Source organism: Danio rerio, chromosome 21 (assembly GCF_049306965.1).
Source record: "Danio rerio strain Tuebingen ecotype United States chromosome 21, GRCz12tu, whole genome shotgun sequence".
Classification (NCBI taxonomy): domain Eukaryota; kingdom Metazoa; phylum Chordata; class Actinopteri; order Cypriniformes; family Danionidae; genus Danio; species Danio rerio.
The window spans coordinates 29,684,441-29,698,783 of NC_133196.1; the positions used below are offsets into that span (position 1 = coordinate 29,684,441).

At 36.5% G+C, this 14,343-nt stretch overlaps 1 protein-coding gene across 1 annotated transcript in view; it reads left to right on the top strand.

The window, feature by feature from the left end:
* The first annotated feature begins 11,308 nt into the window (after positions 1 to 11,308).
* esrra (estrogen-related receptor alpha) overlaps positions 11,309 to 14,343 on the top strand; it is a 31,287-nt gene continuing 28,252 nt past the window's right edge. Inside the window, exon 1 of the mRNA XM_009295473.5 lies at positions 11,309 to 11,687. The gene's annotated coding sequence lies outside the window, so the exon portion shown is untranslated. The remainder of the gene's footprint in view (positions 11,688 to 14,343) is intronic.

Below are 14,343 nucleotides of genomic sequence, written 5' to 3' on the forward strand. Positions count from 1 at the left end.
TACAGAGGTAATCATTTTGAATTCCATAATATGCTTTTTTTACAGGTATAGTTATGGTTACCTTTAACATGCATTTTAAAAAAAATCTTCTATTGTTCTACTGAAGAAAAAAAGCAAATTTTAATGATCTAAAGAAGTAAATTAACAGCAAAATATACAAAAGAATTCATTTCATTTAAAATAGCCTTAAAATCATACCTGCCAACACCGTTTTTTTCCAGGAGTCTCCCGTATTTCAGACCAATCTCCCGCGACCCTCCCATTTTGTTATTTCTCCCAGAAAACTCTCGTAATTTCATCCCGCCTCGGCCCTTAGCTTTTTAGTGGTCTGTAACATCCCTAGGTCGCTAACTTTGGTATAGTATACAATCTCAGCAGCTGCCCAAAACCTGGTCCATAGTACTGTTACTAACACACACTAAACTGTGTTATTCAGACAAACACATCTCTCCCGGGTCTTGCAGAATTTCCGAGACAAATGTTGGGAGGTATGCTTAGGATGCTATGATACATTATGTTTAAATTGTTCTCTGATATCTACATGATGTATGTGGCTCCGGTAATTGCACAAATATACAGAAATGGTTTTACAAGACACCATGAACATTGGTCTCAAACTCCTGGAGTTCCTGGAGGGCCGCAGCTCTGAACTGTTCAGCCCCAACCACCTCCAACTCACACCTGCTTTACAGTCTCTAGTAGTCTTGAACACCTTGATTAGTTGGATCAGCTGTGTTTGATTAGGGCTGAAGCAAAACTGTGCAGAGCTGACCCCTCCAGGAATTGAGTTGGAGACCCATGCGTATAACCTAGAATTTAGCCCTAGAATGAAAGCTCACTTTTTACCTTAATTGGAAGGGTTGTGAATATTAATGAGCTCATGTCTCTGACGCTCACACAGCTTGAATCTGAAATACATATTTGTTTTCCATACTTCAGTTCTCCTTCCCAGTACTGGGTTGCGGCTGGAAGGGCATTCACTGCATGAAACATAGGCTGGATAAGTTGTTAGTTCATTCCGCTGTGGCGACCCCAGGTTAATAAAATGACTACGCTGAAAAGAAAATGAATAAATGAACTTCAGTTCTCAACATTTTTTTAAACAAAGTGAGTACTGTCTTGTCAAATGATTTTCATTTCAACTGAATTGGAGAAGAGTTTCATTTTAGAAGTGATCTATAGGCATTTAAGTCTGCTTCTTCATTACTGCTCCTGAATTGTTGTGAATAAAACATAGGCTAAATTATAATAACACCCAATTAAACAGCAGAGACAGATGTATTTAGAGCTGCATGTAGTGGGTTTAACCTGTACAAAACTCATACAGGAATTATTATCAATCTCTATAAACATGAGTTCTTGGAGTTTATTGCCATCCTCTCACTGTAGAAAAACAAAGTATGAGCTTTGTGATATGACACAATGCATAAACACACATTAAACACTTGTTTTATTGCAAAAATATGAGGCAAATTTCACAATATGCATGTTGAACTAACAAAAGATACAGGCCAGTGAATAAACTGTTCATCTGTCTTCTCTGAATGTTGCATTTTGACGAGCTGTGGCCCCACAGAAACTGAATTTGTCACCTGTGCTCTGAAGGGATTAGGGCATAGGGATGAACACTTGCGAATTGAACACAATGTGTGACAACTTCCCTGCTCCAACGATCATGGCCAGAAGTATCCATCAGTTGTTCCCAATGAAATCCTTCATGTCTCTTCAAAGTGGCCAGTTTTGAGCACTTAATTTTGGAACAACAATTCAATTTGGCGGCCATGATTGTTTTCCCTCAGTGCCCATCGAAGGGCAATATATCCTATTTGGAACACTGTTACTTCATAGCCATGCATGGTTGCCTGCTTCCTTAAAGCCAGACCAGTATTCAAACTGAGTGTACCACATACACATAAAATATAATAAGCTGTGTTTTATCTAGAAAATATTGGGGAAATTATAATTGCTGTAATCTCACTAGTAACTCAATACTACAGTATGTGGGATGTGCATGTTAATGAACACTTGTGAATTGTCACAGTCAGTGTTTTGTTCAGATTGTCCTGTTTTCACCTGATTTTACACTCATAGCACAGGATTTACATGAGAACAAGAAAATAATGGAATTTAAGGCTCACAGTATATTATTTGTATCAAACTCTTATTATTCAGCTTTGCATGGATATATCCAGATTTTCATGCTATTGGCACCTTTAAATCAAGGGCCTTACACTTAACTTATTTCTGACTGCTGTAAACGCCTGGTATTTTAGTGGTAGTCATTGCTTATATTACAATTTCTTCATCTAATTGCTGTTGACCGATAAAGTACTTTTATTAAAGACCTTGTAAACCACTGTTCTATTAACATCGTGCAGCCACAACTAAAATTCCTTAAAATTGAATGAAATTTTGAATTTTGAGTGGTCGGAAATTGTCCTCTAATTTTGATTTCTGCTGTATATAAAAATTGTATTACAAATATGCAACTATGCTTATTAAAAATATGAACCCATTAAAGGGCAGCCAGTATGTCACTCTTATTTAACCCAGCAGAACTGTACTATCACTTTGTTAACTGTATGAATCTCGCTTATTTGAGTTAAGCACCAGAGCTTCAGTGCTGAACAGAAACTCACCTTGAGCAGAGGTCAACACCTGTGGAAAGAGCTGAAGCAGAGTGAGTGAATGAGTGAGTGAATAAGTGAATAATGCAGAAAAGATGAGAGCTGCAGCTCTTAGGAGAAGGAAAAGCTTCAGGGAGATTTAACAACAGAGCAGAGATGGAGAAATGCAATATGAAGTCCCCCCCACCCCAACACAGACCTTTTCTATCTTGACCACACATCAGCTTCACCCTTTATAAATAACAATGTGTTTGTTTCTTTCATAATTAGATTAAAACAGCAGCAAAAGACATTATTTATGAGAACAAATACTTTATTAAACTCAAATTAATCTGTATTTAACACACTGGTGCAGTGGGTAGCACTGTTGCCTCACAGAAAGAAGGTCGCTGGTTCGAGCCCCGGCTGGATTAGTTGGTATTTCTGTGTTGAGTTTGCATGTTCTCCCTGTGTTCATGTGGGTTTCCTCCGGGTGCTCCGGTTTCCCCCACAAGTCCAAAGACATGCATTATAGATAAATTGGGTAAACAAAATTGTCCGTAGTGTATGTGTGTATGTTTTGGCCCTCCAGCTTGGGGGTTGAGCATTGGGCTAACAACCCTCCTTGTAAAAATTAGATGTTATAAAACGCCAGCATGGTAGGGTTAAATATCAACTTCAATATAAACGGCCTTAGGAGTAAGAATGTAAATTGGCAAGTTAAAAGTATTTCACAAAAAATAAATAAAATAAAAACTCAGCTAACCCAAAACATCTGAACAGTAGTGCAGGTAGTTTTAGCCAGAATTATTGAAGAGAAACTGCTAGTATGCCATTGATTTTTTTTTTTTTTTTTTTTTTGAAGATCATGTAGACAAAATGATTTATAATCTTTTCATCTTGCATGGTTCAAGTCAAGCTTTAGAAAAATAGGTTATTTTGTCTAATTATAATCTTTAAGCGTATAATGGCCTCTGAATTGAATGCAAAAACGCTTTAAATGATGGCCACTGCATACATTAAAAACTAACGTGTAATTCAAAATAACAACAATAAAAATATCTGCATTATGAAGGACATCTTGAGAAACGGTGAAGGAAACAAACGTAATCTGCCTCAGTGGGTGAGGCCACCATAATCCTGTGCTGAAAGCTTACCTTAAAACCCTGAGAAGTGCTCAAATAAGACTAAAGTGCAAATGACACTGAGACCTTTTCACTTAATTCAGACATGATCTAAACAACCAAACTAAAAACCCATATTCCCATTTGATGATGTGCATTTATTGCAATTTAAATTGTAATATACTTTTAATTACTTAAACGGCGTGGTCAAAAAGTTTTTAAACTACATAAGAAATGTTCCATCCTGAAACCATTATTTTAAAGCCTATTTTTCTAAATATAATAATAAAATATGGAGAAAAACGTCAGTGTCATATAGCCAAGCTGTATATAACTATTCCCTTTTTTTTCAAGAATTGTTGAAGGACCATCCATCATCCTGCATGACCCACAGACATTCTAAAGCTTGCCTTGCAAAAAAAAAAAAATAAATAAATAAACAAATAAAGAATTAAGTAAATAATACAAAAACAACAAGCATGGATTGTGTTATTATCATCTGAAAGCATAAAAAACCGTGAGTAGGCTACTCCTGGCCAATTTAAGGGTACATTAAAAATAAATATAAAATAAAACTGCAGCTCAAAGGCTACTTAAAAAAAGTTATCTATTTGATTATCTTGGTTTGCCATCGCATCGTTGCTACACCACAGGAGGTTTAACTGGGCCACATGCTCGGATGTCTCAACTTTCGTGCACGGAAACATATGACCTTGTGCTCGAGGACACTCTGTACACAGACGTCACTAGTCGGCAGACTGGCACAATCCACTTATTAACTGCTGCATAGGGACATCACCGCTAGATGGCGCTGCGGCGTACTGCCTGCTGCCGCAATTACACCACTGAACATTACTGACCACTTTCATCCACGCTGAACAAACATCAACAATGTTTAGATTTGCACTCATAGAAATTGTTCAGTGATGAAAAATTATTCATACCTAAAGTAGCCTATTAGTGATGATAGTAAAAACCATAAATGAACTCATTTTCTTAATCTCTACTAATATTATGCATACTTAAAAAGGTTTTTAAAAAGTTGCATTAACTGACAAATCATTTTAGTTGGCTTTAGGCCTGTAACTGCATTGTGATGAAGTAAATACAACAGAAAAAGCAGATTTTTTACATTACTTAGTTTATATTTGGCGAAGAAATGCTATGTTGAGGCTTACAGAACTGAAAGCTTCAATTAGTCGCCAATATTTTACAAAAATTGTTTGTCATATTTATATCGATAACTTTCTCTGAGGAAATAAAAGTAATAGAAATATTTGCTCCCATGGGGTACTTTTTATGTTCATTGTTTTATCATTGCTTTTGTTATGAAGTGTTATGACATCTAGAGTCCATTTCCTTCTCAAAATAATAATGATTTAAAAATATAGTGACATGGTAGCTCAGTGGTTAGCACTGTCACCTCACTGCAAGAAGGTTGCTGGTTCAAGTCCCGGCTGGGTCAGTTGGCCTTTCTGTGTAGAGTTTGCATGTGCTCCCGATGTTCGCGTGGGTTTCCCCCACTGTCCAAAAACCTGCACACTCTCAGAAATAAAGGTACAGTAGGTGTCACTGGGGCAGTTCCTTTTCAAAATATACATATTTGTACCCGAAGGGTCCATGATGGTACCTAAAAGGTCATTTTTAGGTACATTTGGGCACCTTTGGGGTACCACTGTGGACTCTTTGGGTACAAATATGTATGTTTCGAAAAGGTACTGCCCCAGTGACAGCTCCTGTACCTTTATTTCTGAGAGTGCAGTATAGGTTTATTGAACAAACTAAATTGGCCATAGTGTATGTGTGTGAATGAGTGTGGATGTTTCCCAGTAGGATGGCAGCTGAAAGGGCATCCACTATATTCAATTCAACTCAATTCAGCTTTATTTGTATAGCGTTTTTACAATGTAGATTGTGTCAAAGCAGCTTCACATAAATGGTCATAGTAACTGGAACAGTGTAGTTCAGTGTTTTAGTGTTTAAGTTCAGTTCAGTTCAGTTTAGCTCAGTTCAGTGTGATTTAATCATTACTGAGAGTTCAAACACTGAAGAGCAAATTCATCGATGCGTAGCTTTACCAATCCTGAACCATGCGAGGCAGTGGCGACAGCGAAGAGGGAAAAAAAACTTCACCTGATGGGAGTGAAGAAAAAAACCTTGCGAGAACCAGACTCAGTTGGGCACGACCATTTTAATTTCTCCGCTGGCCAAAAGTCTTGTGCAGGGCTTCAGTCGCCGTGGTGGAGGCTGGAAGATGGCCTCAGCGAAGACTAAAACATATGTTATAAAACATATGTTGGATAAGTTGGGGGTTCATTTCGCTGTGAAGTCCCCTGATGAATGAAGAGATATTAAGATATCACCTTGTAACAATAAATTACCTCTGTAATTAAATGTTTAAGCAACACAAAAGTATAGCTTTTTTCAGTGCTACACTGTTTGAATGACAATGAGTAAATTGCCCAAGTTAAAATGACTCAACACTTACTTCTGATTTACTTATGCAAATTTGACTTAAAGTAATAGTTCAGCCAGAAATGAAAGTCTTCCACATATGATTTTCAACCTGAGTTCCTTGAACACAAAAGAAAAATGCTGGTTGCTAGGACCCATTTATTTTATTTTATATAGAAAAAAACAAATGACTATGGAAGTTAATGGGTCCCGGCAACATTTCAGAATATCTTTGTGTTCAACAGAGAAATTGATTTGATCTATTTATTTATTTCAAACAGAAATATCATACATAAAAATTCTTCAACAAAAAAAAAAAAAAACTTTTCACCATGGTCAAAAGGGAGCAGGATGAAGCACAAGCTTATTATTTCCCACCCCATTACCACACACATCATGCTTCTATTACTTCAACTTATTTCTTCTTTTACTTATCGCTTCTTTTTACATAAGACATATTTGCCCTTTTGGCATCTTTGATATATTATGTTTATTTCCATTTGTACATTTACACTTTATAACAGACCTAAAAATACATAGTATTGCATATAATCATGCATTTCTGCATATCTTTCTTATTTTATTATTTTTCAATCACCTCTATTCATCATTATATTCCTTAAATAATATGTATTCATGCAATTGATTAATATCCTGTCATTGTTTGAGAATATGTTTTAGACTATTCAATAATTTCACACCACATACACAATTTTTTAAAAGTTGTCCTTGTTTTTAACCTCCTAAACTTTTGATCTTCTGTCAGATTATATCCCCCTTGTCTTTTTGTATGCGTTTCGGAAGTATTTTATTCCTAGCTTTAAACATAAACTGTTTGTTTTTATTTCACTTTAAATTTAGGAAAGAAATTCAATTTAAAATGTATTTCATTATTTACTCACCCTACACTTGCCCAAGACCTTTTGGATAAAGGTGAAGGGTGGGTAAATGATTACAGAAGTTTCAGTTTTGGTATGCCTTTATGTAGGCTATGCAGCGTGCTTAAGAAACCCTGCATGCAAAAGCTCATTTCCGTTTTTCAGAGTGTGTCTGTTTTATCCCAAGTCTGTTAAAAAGAATAAGAAGTCACTGTTTAACATGATAATAATTCAGCTTCCCCTTTCTGCATATAGCCATCACCTCCCAGCTGTTGTCTTTTGCATGCTATTAGTGTTTGTGTAGTCGTTCCCACCTGTTTTTAAGGTCATGACCTCTGTCAACATTCCAGAGCACCGAGGTGTGACCCTTTGTGGTGGAGCCATAAACCACATTTACACAAAAGCCTCTGTCGGAAAAGATCTCGTGATACTCTGTAAAAGTTGTAAAACATCTACCAAACTGTGCGAGAGGCGTTCGGATGAGGGCATGAGAGGAAAAATGTCCCACGTGGAGCGTTTCGATGCGCATGCAGCTCAGCTGAAACGCTGCGTCGGGAAACGACCTTGAGTGAAGGTCGTGCGTGCGCTTTCAATGACACCGAGAACACTAGCGCTCTCTGTTTCCTTTTTTAGCCCTGTTCTGCTGCAGCACCACACACATATATGCGTTTTGTTCTTATTAATGAGTTATTTTAGTTCAATATGCAAAACGGACACGTTTCTGTCAAGCTGTCTGGGGTGCATTCCTAAAATAGACCCCTGTCGCCGAATTATTTCCCTAACATGGGACTCTTTTCCGTTACAGCGGCTTGGAGACGCAGCGATCTCTTTCTCTCAGCCGGTTATCGGGTTACGCGGATTGTAGTCTCTCCTTCTGTCTCTCCTTTCCTCGCTCCGCAGTCACTGTGAACTGCGCCGCTGGCTCACAGCCCAAAACTGTTGTAGGAACCAGCTGACTATGGGAGGCCTAGAGCAGCGAGTTGGGTCAGTGTCACAAGACCGAGCGGACTGACATTTTCCATGCCATCTAAAGCGATGCTTGATTTACTGCCCTGCCGTTTGAACTTCAATGGGACAAACGGATTCTGTCGCATTATAATGGAAAGTGGGGGCAACGCACACTGAAAACAAATAAAAGAGTTCAATCTAAAGCAGTCAAGTCAGCAATGTTGTGACTGAAGTAACCCCTATGAAAAAGAACCAGTCTTATTGTAGTAAATGTGCAGTAAGCATGGTTTATTTATTTATTATTACTGCAAATACCATGGTCAGTGCGGTAAACCATGTGATTATTCTCGCTGTTAAACTATAACCGTGGGTTTTTGTGTTTGTTTGTTTAGTAAACTTTTTTGAATGGAAACTGCATATATTTACGAGCAAAAATACTTTTTATAGGCTAAATCTGGTAAAATTACCTCTTTAATGTAACAGTTGCAGGTTGCAACATGCATAAAGCTTTTTATATCTCGATTTGTCACCTGATCACTTCTAAATTAAGCTGCTAATAAAACAAAAGGTCACATGATGATGACAATAAAATTAGTTTTTTTTTAAACACTGACCCACAAAAACACATATTGGTTAGGCTAAAATTTAAATAAATGTTATACAGCAACAACATACAACACAATATAAGAAAAGCAGTAATGTGTCACGCTGAAACTTCAGGCAAAGTAAATTTACTGTTTATCACTGTAAGTAGATGACGGGTTGTTTGTGCTTGCAGTGTTTTTGGAACTGTTTTTGCCCCATTAATTATAATTTACCTCCATGTTTGATATGCATGCCTATAACTAGTATAGAATTTGTATAAATTTAATACTTAAATTATTTAATAATAAATATAATATGCATAATCTGTGCATGACATTTAACTATCTACATAAGCAAATATATAGAATGTGAAACAAATATGTCTGAATTCACAAAGGATTAAAACAAAAAGCATCCAGATGACTTGGCAAAATTGAGAAGTGTGTATACACTTTACCATTGCATAAAGCCATAGTAGGGTTCTCTGTGGGACTGTTTTTTTTTTTTTTACTTTCATCCCCTTTCTCAGTGCATCCTTCACATAACTCCATACCTTTAATTACGTTCATGCTCATAAACCAGGCTTGTAGCCAGCCTGGCAAAATCAATGGTTCTTTTTTTCTCAAAAGTGGACCTTTTTGCGATTATTTGCCTCATTTTCTATTTAAGTATGAGGTTTAAATACAGCATTTTAAGTCCTTTTTTGCTGGATTAGCTTGTCTGATGGTCATCACAACCACACTTTTAACATACCAAAAACATTTCCTAAAAATTTTTAATAAAAAAATTATAATCTACAAAAAAATATAATACTTAAAAAAATAATAATTTATAACATTATATATCATTAGAACAAATATAAATCTGTTTTTCAGAAAAGAAAAAAAACTGTAGCCTGTTATCATTTATTAGGCAAATAACAAAACTGGCAAGCACATTCAACTTTCCTCTGGCAGAATTTGGGACACCGAGTTTGGCACAAAAATTGCCTAAATTCTGTACTGACAGCCAACATGGTTTCCTCTAGGTTTTAAAGCCTTGTTCAATGTGTTATTTTCACAATTCATTAATTCATTATGGCATAATAATCAAAATTGGACAAATTACCTTATGTATGTGACACATTCTGGACCTTTGTCAGTGAGTGAGAGAGAGAGAGAGTGTGTGTGGGGGGTCTTTCTTTATTTTTTATTTTTTGGTGTGTTCCATAAGGCGTACAAGCTATAGTTTAATGTTGCCATTTATCCATATATATATATATATATATATATATATATATATATATATATATATATATATATATATATATATATATATATATATATATATCATTATTTTTTTTTAATTAACCATGGTTTTCCCCAAAACTAAATCAATAAATAAACTACATTGTAGTTAAAGCATGATAACCAAAAATAAACTATGGTTTTGCTAAACTGACCACTAATTATCCATATTTGTAAACCATTTACAAATGTTAAATAATGTGCCAAAATCCTTAGTTACTAATAATTAACTATAATCTACAGTGCTCAGCATTGGAGTACAGTACACCCCGTTTTGAAAATTAATATTTTTATCAATTTCGCAGTAAATATAGGCAGTGTATTTTGGTGCATGAAGACAAAACTGATTTATTAAAAAGATAAATTTATTAACATAATATTTTAGTCACCAAACATATTTAGAAATTGAAATATAATACAATTAAATTTAAGCAAAATATGGCAAAAAAAGTACAACCTACAAAATTCCAACAAATGTTTTTCATTTTTTGTTTCTGCTCATTTTTTCCTTTTTTAAATTTGCATTTAATATTTTTCTATAACATAAATTTGGGTATACTAGTTTTTAGATACGCTCCAGATTTGGCTTCAGTACTGACTAATCTAATGTATATGCACAAACATAATATTGTACAGCTTCCTATTAAAAATATGAAGTTAAAAGAGTGCCGAGTACTGTATGACTATGACTAATAAATACTATATTCTATATAATAATAAAAATGTGGTTTATTTTCTCAAGGATACTATTTAATGTTTGTAAATATATATATATATATATATATTGGAAGCCCTTATGAAAATTAACCATGGTTTTAGAAATGAAACTAGACTTAAACCATAAACCTAGATTTGCTGCACTTACAAGGGTGTTTGTATAGCTAACCTGTTGTTGTAGCCTACAAATGGTAGCCTAATCAATATGCCACCCCAAAAATATCACGTTTACCTTTTACTAATAAAACCATAATTCGTTATGGTTTAATGAAGGGAAAGGTGCCAAATATTTAAGTTCCCTTAATACTGAAATACAAACGCATTGTAGTTATATAATCTCCAAGCTTTACAGTTGATATCCAACCTTTTATTCACTACAGCTCAGTCACGAATCATGTGCTATCAAATGGCCTCCGCACCACGCTTCATTTAATTTACCCCTCAAACAGTCCCCAAAATAGCCCGGGATGCAAGGCATCGAATAAAAGCTTGGGATAATAGATCAAAAGTGTGCAAACTCGTGAGTCACACACACATACAGTAGGTCAGTTTCTCTGTATTGTTGAAAGCGCTGCTGCTGCCGCTTGTGACAGAGGCGCGAGGACGCGTGATTGGAAGCGGCAGTGGACGTAACGGAGAAACAGCAGACGCAAGAGCGGAGAGGGAGGAGGAACAACGAGGATATACGTAACCGGGATCTCAGCTGTATTAGCGGAAGACAGGATTCAGGCTTCCAGTGACAACCGTAACAGCAATATGGGGAACTAGTCCAGGGAAGAGCAAATCAAACATGGATTAAACATACGCGTCTGCTCATCTGACCACAGTCGCGCCGCCATTCATTCAAAATATCGAGTGCTAGCATTGATTTTGTGTCACATATACCTTATCGTACTTAATACAGCACCAGAATTGCTAAGTAAGGTAGCCCACTTAACTGATAGGGAAGAGCATCTGCTGTTTAATTCGGCGTGTAGGACATTGTGCTGTAATTTATGTGATAGCAGGCTATCTATATATTAAACCCGGCTTTGCTCAAGAGTTTCTTTGCTTGGCTTCGAGGCACCAGCAATGCTCTCTGATATACTGGTAAGTGTTCATCCACCCGGCATCCAGCAACGAAATGCAATGTTTCTTTATTTTGTGTTTAATGTGAATGCGCGGTGTTGCGACCCTGTTTGATAATCATAATTCTGATGTCATACTGTCCATCACTGGCGATGTCTGCTGTCGCTACTCAGCAGTAAAAACTTTACACTGTAAATAGGTCAGTGTGTTCTGATAGTTTGCTTCTAGGACTACTATCAGCACGAGAACATGATTTGATGTAGTGCCTAACATTTAAATTCGCAGACCGTGGCTTATTCTTTGCATATAAATGAGCGTTACGCGCTTTTATTGCTATAAAAAGTCCGCAGTAAGACTTTGCAGCACGCTGACCTTGATGAGTTGTCCCCTAGCTCATACATTGTGTCAGCGAGTGAGCTTTTACCACAGACTCCAGTACTCGAGTCATGTCGCATTTCCAGTACAGCCCTTCAGTCTGGAAACAAACTACCTCAGGCGCGACAGATCTGCTTTGCATTCTTATATTCGAGGCATTTCACGTCGTCACTGACGTAATGCAGTTGGTACAAGAAGGTAATCATTTTATTTGGTTATCTGCTGTCTTTTTTGAAGCAGAGTGTGATTAACAGTTTACTTAATTGGTTCCTTAACTAAAAGTTTTATGTTCAATTTTGTTTTTGTAAAATATGCTTAAAATGAGTTTTAAAGTTTGCACTGTGGAAAAAAAGATGATGCTCCATAATTTATTTCATATGGAGCTAGTTGCTTTCATTAGGACAAACATTTCGAGATGTTGGGGGCTGCCGATTTGCTACCATAGCTGTTGGTCCTTTAAGAATGTGGGTTCATTGTAAATATAGTGCTCATAATGCAATTCCACATTCAGCCTCTAGGTGTCGGTATGCCGTCCAAGGTATACTTTTTTCGACTAAAATCTGGTTTATACTTGTGCGTCAAGTGATCGGCGTGACCGACGGCGCATGCAACATGCATAGCTGTGGTTTTCATACTAATGCGCGCTGTTTCTGTTGCTCTGCAAAAACACTTCCGAAACGCTAGTGGGAACTTGGCAGTGATGTGTTTATGTTCCTCTGTGTCGAGTTTCTTCGCTGGTGTTTTGTATTTTCTGAATGCTTCCTTAATGTACCAGTGGTTCAACCTCACTTATTTTGAGGCAACCATAAACTTTCAACCATAAGGTAAACACAAAACAAAACTTATCATCTGGAGCTCCTTCACGGGACTCAACACTTGTAAATGCTCACTCCAACGGACTCACGTGGCTCTCAGTTCCACCCACATGCTACCAAGCTGTCCAATCACAGAGCTTGTGCTACGCGTCGTTGCGACGTGTAGTTATTTTTTTTAAGAGGTGCGCGTCAGCAATGGCCACGGTGAGGGCTATGCGTCCACACGTAGGCTGCGCCGTAGCATACGCGTGCACTTGATGCAGAAATAAAAATCAGCCTTAACGCATAGTAATTCTTCAGGTGCAGACTTTTAAGTAATCTCAACTATGGAAGGTAATGGATGGACAATTTTTTTCACACGTTCTGTTTGAACATTTACTTTGCATCTGCACTATTGTACACCAATCTTCTGAATGGACAGAAAAACTGCTACACACAGGCAGTGTACACTTATATCCACTACTAATCAATAAAATTTGTAACTTCATGATGACTGAATGCAAAACGCAGACAGCTGAAGTATAATTTGGGGATATACCTGTACACAAAGTTTCGCGCATAATGTATGTGTGATGTACTAGGGATGTCCTGATCAGGTTTTTTTTTAAGTCATTTGATTTTGAGTATCTACTGATACCGAAACCGGATCTGATACTTTTATAATACATAAAAAGAGAATAAAGAAGAGTGAAGAAACAAATCCAGGATGTTTCTTATTTTTAATTTAATTCACCTTATTTTAACATTCAACAACTTTTAACTTAAACTAAGCACTTTTGTGAGGTAGCTTGAACAATCAAGTAATAAATAACATAATTTTTTATTTTTGGACTTGCAACAGTAAATAAAAAAAAAAATCTAATATAAAAACAAATAGCACCTCAACCTAAAACACCCGGCAGGCAATCCCAAGTTTACATATCTCAGTTTCTATCCAATAGCATCTCTGCGACAGAGTGATGTTATGCCGCACACATTGCTGTTTCTGTGTGAAGTCAAGAAAGAGGTCTAACTCTGTGCCACCACATAATTACAGATGTGTTCAAAAATAATGAGAATACATATATAGATACAATATAGATACATTTATAGAGTCCTGATCAGGACGTCTAATTTCGATTAAGTCTGAAACCGCATGATAGGGCCTAATTTCCGTTCATGTGATCTGATCTGGACAAACACTGCTGTTTTAATTTGTAAGTATGCATTCGAACAATACGCTTTACGTTTTTTTTGCTGTCGTATTACTTTGCCCACAAGATGGCAACAATGACTCCAATGCAAAAGTGCATAAACTAGATGTCTGAACACTCATTTAAGCTCTTTTCTGTGATTGTTTTGGACCTTCAATTCATTTGCCTACGGGGAAATTACTAGGAATAATATATGGCATTAAACGGTCAAACTATAAGAAAATACCTGTTTGCTACATCAATTAGTATAACAAACTGTTTTTATGGCTGAAAACCGTTAGAAGGCATTAAGAC